Here is a 15172-nt window from a genome sequence, read left to right as displayed (position 1 = left end):
TCTTCACCATTTGTATCATAATTTGTTTATGATATTCATTTATATAATATTTCCTTAGGATTTATTTCCTCTTCGGAGTAAAATTCTAAATTTTTTTCTTCAAGTGTTTTAATAATTTTTCTTGCAATTTTCCTTTTATTGGGACAATTTGGTGCTATATAGCCTTCTTCATCACATATAAAACATTTATATTTTTTGCTTTTTAGGATTTTAAAAGTTTTTCTTCTAATAAATCTTTTATTATGATTTGGATTTTTTATCTGTTTCCAAGGTTTCCATCTAAATAGCTTATATCTTTTATTTTTCTTTTTATGTTTTTTTATAAATATTAGGACCTATTAATTTACATCCAAATTCCAATTCATTATCTAAAATTTTGTACAGTGTTTGTTATTTTTTTATGCTTAACTTGTTTAGAAGCCTTACTTTGTAAGAAATAATTGATTATTCTTTCTTTTGCAAAACTAATTCTATTTCCCATAGAATCTATAGTATTTGTATGTACACCGGAAATTTTGCTATATTTTTCTAAATAAGAATTGTATTTTTTTATACAAATCTCATTCAATGGTGGTGGTAATTTATGAAAATATTGTTTTTTTATTCAAAATTCTATATTTTCATTTTTTTCATTTTTGATATTCATGAAGATTTTTTTTAGAAAAATCTTCTAAATATCTAATATCACATAATTTAATTTTTGGCAACATATAGCTAGATAGACTATCTTGATATTTTTTATCAGTATAACCACAAAATTTTGTTTTTAGAATATAGGTTAGTCCTTTTAATACATATTTGGGAGTTTGAATATTATGATTGATTAACTACTTTTTTTGTTCACTTCCTTTTCTTCCCATCTTCTTAAAAATTGTAAAATATCTTCTTGAAATATTCCAACAAAATAATTAAAATTTTTTGACCAATTATTGTTGTTTACAACTATAGTCATAGACTGTGCCCAATCATTTATGGTTTTTTTTATAATCTGCTATAGGAATCTTTGTAAGATCTTGATGGGTGTCGAATCCACCAATATAAACCTACGCCTAATTTGCAATTTAAGCAGTATAGGGAGTAGGGTCGATCCCTCAGAGACCGGGTTTACTACAAATTGTTGCTCTTTCGACCAGATTTATGTCGGGGCAGTTGTCGTGCCCAAGAAATTAGGGGGAGGATAAAATCGAAAACCTGGAACCTGAAATAAACAAATAAAACGCGTAAAAAGTAAAAGTTGAAAATGAAATAATAAAAAGCAGTTAAATAAATTTGAAGAAAAATTAATTAGAATAAGCTTAGCTTTAGGCACGGGTTTTCCTCGTCTTTGAACCGATCCTCGAAATTAGAGGAACTCCTCTTTTCCAATAAGCTAGTTATAGCTACCAATGACGCCTCGGACACCAAATCTTCCTTGTGTAAATTAGTTATGGAACGTCCAATAACTAATCCTTACCGATAAAACAACCACGAAACGTTCGTGATTTAGAACTCTGGCAGCCTTGCGTTTTAGAAGAGCCTAGCTCGAACCAATGTCCTCAACCGCGTGGGACATTTAAATACGGTTACTACTTCCCTTGACGGAACCAAACAGTTATCTCCACTTAGCACGCCAATGTATTCACAGAAAACTGATTAGAAACGTTCCTTTCGGAATTCCAACTGTACGTCTAACCACACTAACTCAAACGACGTCTTTTTTGACTTAGTGTTGATTTGACTTTATGAGCTGAAAAAATCATACTCTTAATCTGGAGAAATAATAAGTACTGGAATTTTAGGAGTTAATTTGCTCGGGTTCGTAACTCACGGGTTTTGACGAGGCTAATTTCAGCCTAAAGCTGAAAATGAGTTTAGTTGGCTAAGGTTTGGGACATGATGGTATTGGGCATAATTGGATAAGGTAAAAAAATAGGTGGAAAGGATGGGTGGCGTAATTAAATATGGAGGCTAGAAATTTAGAAATATATTAAAATGGATGGTTGGCTACTGGAAATGAAAAAAGAATTTGAAAAAAATAGAATTGAAAACGATTTAAGTTGGTGGCTAACTAGGAATTAATAAATTGAAGAAAAAGAAACTAAAAACAACAAATGCTACGTGAGTAGAAATAAGAGAATGTATTGAAAGATAAAAGCTTGATATTTAAATTGATTGATCGATGATTAAAATGAACAATGTAGCCTCTATTTATACTAGTGACATTGCTAAATTAAGAGCCAACTAGTATAGAAAATCAAGGAAAAATATTCCATGATATAAAAAATATCCCAAAATAATCTCCCACTAAGTCAACAATTTCAGCTAATTATTCTTGGGAAAATTCTGTTTTGGCCCTCCTTCTTTGCTTCTTTCTTCAATCTAGCCCAATTGTTTCCTTCTTCTTCTATTTAGCTCCAAATTGCACCCCTACACAAAATTCAACAAAAACATGGAAAAATTAGCGGTGCACTCTCATAAATTAATCAATTTAATTACATAAAATATGTAACTTTAGCATTTAATCAGATCTAAGTATATTCTTCATTGAGCAACATTTCTTTTGTTTAGATCATCTATCCTATGTGGGATAGGTTGGATAGACGACTCTCCTAAATTTTCAGATTTTATTTCATTAGTAGCAATATTTTCAGTTTGATTACCAAACATTCTAGTTATATTTTCAACTTGTTCATAATTTCTATTAAAGGGTCTTAAATAATCATCTTTTAAAAGATCCAAACCTAATTATTTTTTCATTAGGATTTTGATCTGTTTGATTGGTTTCTATTGGTTCAGGTATATCTATAATTTTATCATCTGTTGAAGAATTTTCTCTATCAAATTTATAACTTGTAACTTTTATATTTTCTAGGTTTATAGAATTATTAGAACTACTGCTACTTTATGTAGAATCATAATTTAGGATATAATAATAATAATTAAATAACATAAATAACTCTTTATGTTTTTCATAAAGTTGTTCAATAAGTTTTAAATATTCTATTTTTTTCATTTTTATCAAATGTCTGAGTAAATTTATTTTTCCAATGTTCTATAAGTTCTTTATAAGATTGAAAGTCATATTTTTGTTGATATGTAAAATTTCTTTTTTGGTTTTTCAGAATTTTTATGCTTTTCATCTTTTGCAGATGATTCTTCAGAGGAAATGTATTCTTCTTCTGACAAAGCTAATATTATATTGCTATTACCATAATACAAATGTCCTAAATCTATTTCTTGTTTTATATTTTTATTAATAAAAACTTGTTCTAATTTATTAACTTCAGATAAGATATTTTTAGACTCATTATTCAAATCTAATTCAGTTACTTCTCCTAAATTACTTATTTGTTGTTCTATTTTTTTAATTTTATTATATAACTTATAAAAATATATAGAAGTAATATCTATTAAACCATTAAAACCTTTACTAGTTAATGAAATATTATTTTCGTTTTTAGAGTCAATATGCATAGTATGATTGCAACTTTTATCCTTATATAGACAATTTGTTTCTTCCATGAAATTTATCTTAGCTACCTAAAACCGTCTTTTATCTATTAAATTTCTCTTATTATAAAAAGCCAATCGTCTCAACTAGGACAAAAATAGACAACAGTAAGACAAAATAATATATATATATGAGTTTTAAGATAAATAACAATGAAATAAATAGAAGTGAGAATAAATGATAGAACTTATAATGAATTCTAAGATATTATTTCTCCAGAAACCGTTACACAAAGCTCTGATACCAATTTACATGATGAATACTAAGATATTGTTGGATCCTGCAAGAGAAAAATCAGAAAGTTTAGTTGAATTTGAGAAATGAGAAGTTGTTTAAACCCAATGAACAGACAAGGTGAATGGAAAAAGTGGATTCAACTTAATTGTAAACTACTATTGGTAAATTCATTATCAGAATGTTAAGTCAAACATGTGCCTTTTTAAAAAAAAAATCATTCAATTATGTTGTGTCTAAACTTTTAATAATTTGTTGAAGCTGTCTATAACTACAAACAACCAATTATATAAGGCCATTTAATATGATAAGGACAAACATGCGAAGTTGAAAAGTTTGAAAAAAAAGGGTAAATCACATGAATAGTCTACCAATTATGCCTTTGCTTCTATTTTGGTCACTTAATGAATAATTTTTTTGATTTAGTTACTCTCCTCGTTAGTTGTTGTTAGGTGAGTGATGAAAAGTTGATGTGGGCTTTTTTATTAATCTGATAACAAATTTAGCCCTTCAATATTTACACATTCTATCAATTTAATCCTAGATATAAAAAATTCAATAAATTTAACCCTTAATGTTTACAAAACTTGACATTTTAGTTCTAATCTAAAAAAAATCAATAAACTTAGTCCTCAACATTTAAAAATTTTGTCAATTTAATTTTAATTCTAAAAGTTTCAAAAACAAAGAAAAAATATTAAAAAATCATTTTTTCAATAAAAATAAAAAAAGGTTTAAAAATATAAAAGTTATAAATAACAAAACCAAAACATATATATTAAAAAAACTCATAAAAATGAAAAATATATCAAATGATTCAAAAAGAAGTAAACAAGAAATGGATTGATGGTTAGAGAGAGATTAAGTTAGTCATTTCCATGTAATCGACAAAGTTATCTCTCTTGATTCAATTTAGTTTGTATTTTTAATTATTGGACTAGATTATCTAGGGCTTTGAGTGTTTGATTGATGTACTTGGACTACCTAAATTTAAAAGTTACTCTTTAAAATATATTTATGTAATTAGTATATATTAATATATAAATCTTTGTATGTTAGTCTGAAATATGTAAATCAATTACTTTCTTTTAAAAACTACATATAATTTATTTAAATTAATTTTTAAAAATATTATATACTTAACAAAATTTATGATTTCACCTTAAAGATTTCGTGAATGAATAAATATTTATATTTTTAAATTCCTTGATATGCGTTTACCTAAAGAATACTAAAATTTTCAAAATTTTGATAATGCTAACATTAGGGTAATATTTGTAATTATTTCATTTGGAAAAATAATTCTTTTTAAGAAAATTTAAGTCAGTGAAGTTTAGTAAAAAAATAATTATAAAAGAAAACTAATGATATTAAAATTAAATAATATAAAACTATGTAATATGGATATTATTACACTAGTAAAAATACATAAATATTTTTAATAACATAAAATATAAAAATACATATTGAGATTCAATAAAAATTAAAATTTAAAGTTAAATTTTTTTTTTACTGTGAGACTACATGTATTAACGGAAATAGATTTTTGAAAAATGAAAAACCACCTATTTAAGTGGAATTTGAGTTACTTAAAATCCATTTTAAAATTTTAAAAAAATTTAATTATGAGGTGCGACATGATGCACTCACCTTATTTCTTCGAAGAGCATCTGCGACGAAAGAATTAACCACTATTGCAAGCGATGAATACCCTATTTTTGACCTAAATAAATAAATAAATTTTAAAAATTTCTATTATATTTATCCAAATAAATAAATTTTTTTAAAATTTTAAAAATTCTAATAAAAATAAAAGTTCTCCAAATCTCTCATCCAAACTTTAAAAATATTTATTTCAAAAAAACTTTTGAAGTTTTATATTTTGTTAGAGTTAAGAATAAAATTAAGTTGATACAAAAGTTGATAACTTTCAATTTTGAAAATTGATAACATAGATAAAGTAGGATAGAGTTTATATTTTTAAATTAACTTTTTTTATAGATAATACCCATTAATGATATAATTTTTATAAAATTAGCTCATGACTACTATTATTATATTATAATATTATGCTTACAAATTCTTTTTAAGAAATAAATTTGATCATTGTAAATTTCTTTCTTAAAAAAATTGAACTCAATAAAAATTTGCGGTTTTATAAAAATATCTGTTATATACTGAATTGTAAAACTAATCTCCAATTAACAATTTGTAATATGTAATTTTAAAATAAAATTAATGGATAAAAAATTTAACCTACTAATAATATATGTTGCAATATTTAAAAAAATTGTAATCTATTATTGAGGATTTATTTTAAAATTTTGTAATATGAAAATTTAAGCTAAAATTGATTTTAAAAAAATATTTTACTTAAAATTTTTATAAAATTTATGATTTTATTATAAAATAAAAATATTGAAAGTAAAGAACAATGAAAATGGGAGAGCACAGAGAAGGCGTATTTTATTGATCAATTGGAATATTTACAATGCTTCTCCTAAGTCTATATTTATAGACATAAGAAGTATAAATGAAATAGAACTATACTTCTAATGACTATTAGAATTAAAAATATATCAAAACTTATTTTGATCTTGTTGGACATCCACTTAATAAGATATTCATAACACCCCCCTTAGATGTCCATTGGTAGATATTGTGTCTCGTTAAAATCTTACTAAGATAAAAACTATCACATCCCAAAAACCAGGTTGGAAGAAATTGGGTTGGTGAAACCTAGAGGGGTCACATTGTGATTTTTGGGTTAAGATTTTGAAATTATACTAAGTAAATTGTTCTGGTTAAGTGGTTAGGGGTTGAGCTTGTGTGAAGAAGGTCTTAGGTTTGAATATTTTCGCTTGTATTTTTGCCAATTTTGTCTAAATACCTAGTTTTTGGTATTTGGTTTAAGAAATATTTGAGTGCATCTAATAATAAGAATGAGTTTGTTGGTTTAGTGGTAAGGTGATTGTTAGCTTATCTTTTGATTTTGTGTTCGAGTCCCTGTGTGCGCTAGTGGAAATTGTTTTTGTTTTGAACTATGAGGAAATCTGATGGGTGGTTAATTGTGGGGTTTAGTGGGATATGGGTGGTTAAGAAATTATCCCATTTGTCTCTCCCACTTTCATGTTCCTCTCTCCCACTTCCCCTTTTCTCAATATTTTTGTTCTTTCTTTGGGTTTCCTCATTCTTTTCTTCTTTTGAATCTTTTGAGACTTCTTTTTCTTTTGCCATTGGACATTCCTTGCTGCTGTTGTTTCTAGTGGGATTTTGGTGGTTCTCTAGATTCAATTATATCTAAGGTTAGTGTAAGTTTTAGTTATTTTGGTTGTGCTTTTTGGTTTTATGTTGTTCGTCGTGAAAGGATGAATTCGTTGGTATTATCCTCATATGTTGGTTAATGAACAATTATTGGTTTTCTTTTTATGCGAGGGGGTTTTGAATAGAGAATCTTTAACAGTGTAATTGTTGTGAGTTCGCTATTATGGAGTGGGTAAGTATTTGAATGCTGTTTGGGATTATTTCCGTAAGAAAAGGAAGTGTCTTCAAGTAGGGTTTTCGGGATTTAATTACATTATAATCAGTTTATTTAAATGTTATATATAGGATTCAGAGTGCATTTGTTTTATACTCGATCGATTCTACTATCAGGTGTGTGATTCTAACCCGAGTTATCACTCAAAATTTGAGAAATTCACAAAACAAGGGTTGTTTTCGAAATTTCCTAGCGACTACACGACCGTGTGGTGGACCTTGTGTGCCACACAGTCGTGTGGTAGGCCGCCTGGAGCACACAACCATGTCTGGGGCACACGGCCATGTGAAATCATGTAGCCCGTGTGGCTTGGCTATGTGAGGCACATGATCGTGTGAGATTTTGTAGACCGTATGGACCACACGGGCTAGATTTTTGGGCTGTATGGGCCTTTTGGACCAATTTTGAAGCCTAATTAAGAGCTGGTTATGAGACTTGGAAATTAGGTCCGTAGGCATTATGTAGGCCTAAAAAAGCGTAAGTTTCAGTAAATAAACATGAATAAGTGTTGGAGGTATGTTAAATAAGTTCTGATAAGTATAATAATGTGTTATGATTTGCTATAAGTAGGTATGTGAGTTAAGCTTGTATGTTATACGTATTCTGTTATCTATTCTGATAAGCTATCTGATTCGACTATGTAATATGTTATGCTATGATCTGTGTAACACTCCAAACCTGTCTCTGTCTTTGTCGCCGGATTAGGGTTACATAGTATTACTAATTAATTAGAAAAAATTTATAATCATAACATCTAATAAATGTGTCTCAATCAGAATCATATCAAACATATGCATTTGGTCCCTAAATCGAGCCTTCGAGGGCCTAAAAATAGCTTAGAAGCAATTCAAGGCTAATTTGAAATAAAATAGAAGTTTTAAGGAAAATTTGCAAAAATTGGAAACCAGGGGTCACACGACCGTGTAACAATCGAACAAGGGACACACGATCGTGTCCCAACCCGTGTCCTCACTCGTGTAACTCACTGAGTAGGGTCATACGGCCGTGTGTCAGGCCATGTAACTATTTGACTTGCCACACACGGTTGTGTCGCAGGCTGTATGTTAGGCCGTATAACTCACTGACTTAAAACACTTGGATTTTACAAATGACATATGGTCGTGTAGCCAGGCCGTGTGACAGCCTATGTGATCCATAAATTTACCCTAAATTCATGCCATTTCAAGGCCAAACAAACTCCAACCAACCATTCCATTTAAGCACACATTAAAGAGATTTAAAAATCATTCAAACACACCTAAACATACCATTTCAAACATCCTAATTCATCTAACTAATATGTCATTCAAAGGTATCACAATTGTATCAAAACATCATGGATTAAACAAAAGCAACATAGCTACTTTTCAAGCATATAACCTAGTTCAATTATCTACCAAATCATATCACAAATAACCATTTCCAAACCATCACAAACATACCAAAAGAGTCTTATATACAAGAACTTAAAAGTGACCAAAATTACACAACCTGGTAAGGCATTAAAGTTCATCAAACCGAACATAACTTCAAAAGCATAAACATACCAAAACATCTATTACACATCCAAGAAATACCATTACAAAAATCATATACATGACATATATAAGCTTGGCCAAGTTACTTAAAAACTATTAAAATGGTTGCTGGATAGTGTGATAGGTCTCCAACGAGCTTCCAATCGATCAAGCTTCTGATAATCTATAAAACAAAAGAAAGTAACTATGTAAGCAACTAGTGCTTAGTAAGCTCGTATAAACTTAAATAAAACTTACCATTTCATTAACAGAATTTATAGAAATAGCATAATGTCATTACCAAGACCATAAGGTTAGTAAAAGCCTATACAAGCACTATCAAACTCACAAGTTAGTAAGCTTATCCATGATACAAATAAATTCAATCATATAGTAAGTAAGTTTCTTATAAACATCATTTGATTCATCAACCTTTTGATATGATCATGAACCGTTTCATTTGAATACTTACCATGCTATTTCCTATTCTTACCCTATGAACTATCTAGAATTGTATCGGATACTCGGGAATAATCACACACATAGTGTGTCTTTTCATATAACCGTAACCTTTCCTTTTTAATAGTGCTCACATGAGCTGTGAAATGGGCCTGTTCACACGAGTTGTGGGTTGGAATGTTAGCTACATGATGCTGCTCACACGAGCTGTGGAGAATCCACAACAAATGCAGGATCTCAGCCATCGGTAGGACATTCAAGACCAGCACCATAATCATGAAATCCCTAATGACATGTCATTCGTATCCTAAGAATTCTTAAGGTTCAAATGGGATTCGATATTCGTCAATTATTCATACCTTGATATATTTACAATTTTAAGTCTATTTGTATTAACACAACATAGAAAATAATAAATTTAACTAACATTAATACAATCATAGTTCATATGAACTTACCTCGATAACTAGGGTCGTAGAAGTAAAATCGAACACTAATCCAAAGCATTAACATTTCATCGATTTAAGTCCGATTGTGGTATATCTTGATCTAAATAAATAATTTCATTTAATTAAATACTTCTAGTATTCAATTTAATCCATAATTCTTATTTATATAAAATTACAAAATTACCCTTAACATTTCAAATTTTTACAATTTAGTCCTTAAGCTCATAATTTGAAATTTAACCATTTTAATCATCCATACAAGCTAGCCGAATTTCTTAGGGACTCATACCAACCCACTGAAACCATCATTTCATAAATTTAACATGAAAGTTTACTATTTTCACGACTAAATATCTAGATGCAATTTTATCAAAAATCACATAACAAGACATGTTTATTTCACAACCAAGATTAATAATCTATCAAATAACTTCAAAACCTATTAAAAAACAACCTTGGAAAGTCCCTCAACCTTTAACAATTTCACAAATTAACCCCTAGGCTAGCTAGACTAAGCTAAAACAAACTCAAAACATAAAAATCATTAAAAACGGGGCCTGAAAACCTACCATGCAGGAAGAAATTAAAAATGAAGCTCTCCCCCCTTCAATGGCTAATTTCGGTTCCAAATAGGCAAAAGAATGAAGATGATAACTTTGTTTCATCTTTTCTTTACTTAATTTTCTTTTTAATTACTAAATTACTACTTTACCCTTATAATTAATCAAAATTTTCAATAAAAACTTGTCCATTCACATCCACTAACTCTTTAAATGGTATAATTATCATCTTAATCCATTAGTCTAAAATTTCATAGCCATTTGAACCTTTTGACTAATAGAATTCAACTTTTACATGTTTTACGATTTAGTTCTTTTCACCTAATTGACATTAAACTTCAAAATTTCTCAACAAAATTTTAATACGACCTTAATATAATCTCGTAGACATTAAATAAATATTAAAATGATAACTCACTCATCGAAATTGTGGTCCTGAAACCACTGTTTCTGACACCACTAAAAACAGGCTATTTTAATCTGTATAAGTTATGTGTTATGTTATGCTTTGTATAACATCTATTTATGTGTGCATGCCATACAACCTATGTGATATGTATGTTAACGTGACTTTGCATATGCATTGGGGTGGGTTATGATTTGATGGAGAAAGTGTTATATGGTAGTTTATACTACAATTATAGCAACTAGACCTTAAATTTTTATATATGGCAGCTCAGCTACAATTATGTAAGTGACACACTGCCACATAATGGTGTGATTGGATGGATGGACTGTTGTAGTCCTATTTGGTGTAATTGGCTGGTCGAAGATGGTGTATAGCCGATAGGGGTAGGACTTTGTATGATATGATATGATATGATATGATATGATATGATATGAATCGATATGACATGCTCTGGTATGATAAGATATGTTCTAATATATGTTGAGCTTTTTTATGATTTATGATATGCTCTAGTATGTAGTATGATATGAAATTACGAGTTGCTTATTGTATATGTAAAAGCATAGTAAAATTTCTTTTTTTTGCGTTAGGTCACACAGTAGGCTTCTTGCTCACTTGTTTGTGTATACGTTTCAGGTGAACCTCCGAATTAAGACCGGACGATGTGCAGGAGCTCGGATTGTTTTCTTAGCCAAGTAAATATGGTGATTTACATTAGCAAATTTATTCTTGGATTTTTGGAACTGTATTTTGTTTTTGGGCTGTGTTTTGGTTTTTGGTTTTTGCTTTGTTCGTCAGTTTTTGGAAGTTTTAACGTAAAACTACAAAATCATATAAGCTAACAAATTAGAATTTTGTTTTTCAAAATTTAAAACCTTGAAATTCTTCCACTGTGAATTAAGTAAATCCTTAAGTATTTTCCTATAAACAAATAAACAATTTTAAACTAATGTTTGCATTAATCGAGAAAGATTTGTTCAAAATCAGCATTTTCGAAACAAATAAATTTGAAATAGATTTCGACATTTGAAATAAGTGTTTTTGAACTTAAGTTTTTCTGAACGCTTGTGAAAGTTATGCCAGGTTTTATGTTTTTGAAATGCTCAACCAAGTTTGGTTAAAACAAAAGTTTCTTTTTTTTTAACAGACTAATGTAACTCTTCTAGATTCAGCCATAACATCTAGGTCGGGTTTGGGGGTGTTACAAAAACCTTGTGGGAAAAAAATTCCTAGTGAAGGAAAAAGAGTACACATATCTATAATACATATAATATGCTGCCTCGTTAAAAACCTTGCCAGGAAAACCCAATGGGACAAAACCTCGGTTAAGGGAAAAGAGTACAACACGTATTTACTCCCCCTCATGAAAACATCACATACTTTCTCATATTCTAAGTATTGAATATTGAATACTAGCTTTCAAATGACTATTTGGATGTCTTAGCTAAGCATCTATATCACCATTCTTTTGAAAGTCATGAGTAAGGGGAAATTTGGGGGAAATATATTTTGATCTCTTCAAGAGTTCCAACAATAATCATAGCAAACTTTAATCATGATCCCTTTATAAAAATACAAATACGTATTTTGGATCATTATATTATCCTCCTTCAACTACTATTCAGTAAGTCAAATTTACCACATATGTTCAAATTGTTTCAATTCCTATAAATGAACAATTTCTTGAGAATTTCAGTATGCTTCTAGCATTCTAAATCCTTCAAGGATTTTAATATAAACTTTACAATATAGTGATTCATAAAAGGTTGTAACAACAACCATTAGATGCAAGTTAAATCTTTTATGAATTGTCAAAATAATATATCTAAGGTTATTGCATCCACCAAAAAATAATATTATATCTTTTTATAATCAATGTCAGGACTTATTAAAAAAACTTCATATTTTTATTCCGCTTTTGCAAAACTACTTCATTTGCACCCTCATTGGCTTTATACCTTTAGATATTTAGACTACTGGTCCAAAAATGTAATGGCCCAAATTTAAGGTTACCGGAATAGTGGTTTCGTAACCACAAATCTGATTTAAAGAGAAATTATTATTAATTTTTTTTATGATTTATCGAGTGATTAGATATAAGTATTAGAGTATTGATAAGAAATTTTATTGATTGCATGCCTAAATTGCCTATTAGGACTTAATTGCAAAAGTGGGTAAATATGAATTTTAGATGATAAATGATTTATTTGAAGTGCATAATCAAAGTAGAGGTCCTTAAATAGTAATTAGACCATAAAATTTCCATCGACAAAAATAGGCATGCAAAGATAAAAATAATTAAAGTTTTAATGAAGGGTATTTTAGTCATTGAATAATAAAAAGAATAAAAAGGGAAAAATATGGCAAAAATATCATCTTCTCAAAAAAGCTTGTTGCCAAAATTTGAAGGACACCATAGCTAGGGTTTTCACACTTTCTCAAGCTCATAGTAGGTGATTCCAAGCCCCCTTTTTAATGTTCTTTACATTTTTGAGATCGCAGTAGCTTAATTTAGCTTATTCTAGTAATAATTTAACCTCGGGTTTATATTTGGAAAAATACCCACAGGTGAAAAGTGTTTATTTTGATGTTTTAAGGTATAATATGAGGCTAGAAATTATGTTAAACAACTTTTGGTAGTCGATTTTAAGCGAAAACTAGTAAAACTCCATAATCGGTAAAATACCTAATGTTCATAAGTAGATGTTAGAGTGAGAATTTGATGTTGTCATAGAAGATAAAAATGTTCAGCATGTTGTAAAACATAAGAATAAGACATGAAGTTTAATTTCTGAGCTTTGGGGAAAAAGTGTAATTATGTAAAAGTCTAGGGGCAAAATTGTAATTTTGCCAAAGTTAGAGTCGAGGGCAGTTTTAATGAATGTGAGTATTAAATAAGTTAAATTTTCTATTATAGATCAAGAAGAAAGGAATTCAAGGTTAGATCGAGGAAAGAATAAGATTGAAGACTAAGTGATAGATTTGGCTATATTTTTTACCGAGGAAAGTTTACGGTAAATAAATGCAATATTTTAATAATTATTAATGTAGTTATTTTCCAGAAATTATATATTTATTTCATGAATCTATCTAATGTTGACTCAAGTATGAGATGACAGGGAATTAGTGATACAAGCCCCATGGAAACATTAGGAATGTATTGGATACAAATGTCATGACATTTGGGTAAAGAGATCTCATGTAAGACCATGTCTGGGACATGGCATTGGCATCCTTGAGATCATGAGAGGTCCCATGTAAGACCATGTCTAGGACATGGCGTTGGCACCGAGATGAGAGGTCCCCCGTAAGACCATGTCTGGGACATGGCATGGGCACCGATATGAGAACTCTCATGTAAGACCATATCTGGGATATGGCATTGGCAGTACATGAAACATCCCATGTAAGACCATGTATGGGACATGGATTTGGCATGTTATTATCAGAAAGAGACCCAAGTATCCTTATTGTTCCAATGTGGCTCAACGGGCTAGTAAATAACTTATGTCCATGAAAGTTCAGTTAAAAGCATAAATGACAAGTTCAAGTGAGCTATAAGAGTTAAGAGTATATTACATTACCCATTGGGAATCAACATTTCAGCAAGAGAAAAGTAAGTCATAATTATGAGCTATCTAAGTATAGAAGTAAGTGAATGATAAGAGATTAAGTAAAGGGGAAATTAAAGATTATGTTACTTGGTATTATTATTTGTGCTCAATGTTGCTATTTATTTACTTGTAAAATTACTAAGCATTATGCTTATTTTGTTTGTTTTTTTTATATAGCATTATTAATCAAAGTCGAGGATCCTAAAGACGTCAGAGATCGTCCACACTATCAACCATAACGACTCGGTATTTTATGATGAACTATGTTTGAACAATGGCATGTATAGGGACTTACTTATTTTGAATGTTGTATTATGATTTTGCTAAAGAATGATGTGTAAATATCTAATGATGAATGGTTGGAAAAATGGCTAATTATGAAGGTGTTTGTTGTTATACATGTCTATGTGATAAATTATGCATAGAAATCATGAAAGAGTAATAAATTGCAAAGAAACAGATTTCAAACAGCAGCAGTGATGTGATTTTGAAAAATCACTTAGGATTGTATAAAATGAATTAGAGGGTGTATGATATATAGAATGAAATATTGTTGAGTCTATTTTCATGTAAAAATAACTGTTTAGCAAAATGAATTTTATATTTTGAGATATGTGAATTTTGGTGAGATAGGGCAAAACTATTTTTGAAGTCCCCTGTTCTGGGTTTAGAAAATCACTAAAAATTTTAAAAAAATATTTATGAGTTTTAATTTATATTCCTAGATTCCTTATTGAGTATATTTTCTGTAGAAACAAGTGAGAACACCATATGAAAATCATACAATGAGAAAAATTATTTTTAATGGCAAGAGGTCAGTACAGTCGAGTGGTGAATCAGAGGAGATTTTAACTAATAAACTGTACTAATTGGCCAAAGAAAAAATTCTTAAAAATTTATTA

This window comes from Gossypium hirsutum, chromosome D03, assembly GCF_007990345.1.
Source record: "Gossypium hirsutum isolate 1008001.06 chromosome D03, Gossypium_hirsutum_v2.1, whole genome shotgun sequence".
Taxonomy (NCBI): domain Eukaryota; kingdom Viridiplantae; phylum Streptophyta; class Magnoliopsida; order Malvales; family Malvaceae; genus Gossypium; species Gossypium hirsutum.
Note: the sequence above shows the minus strand (reverse complement) of the source record.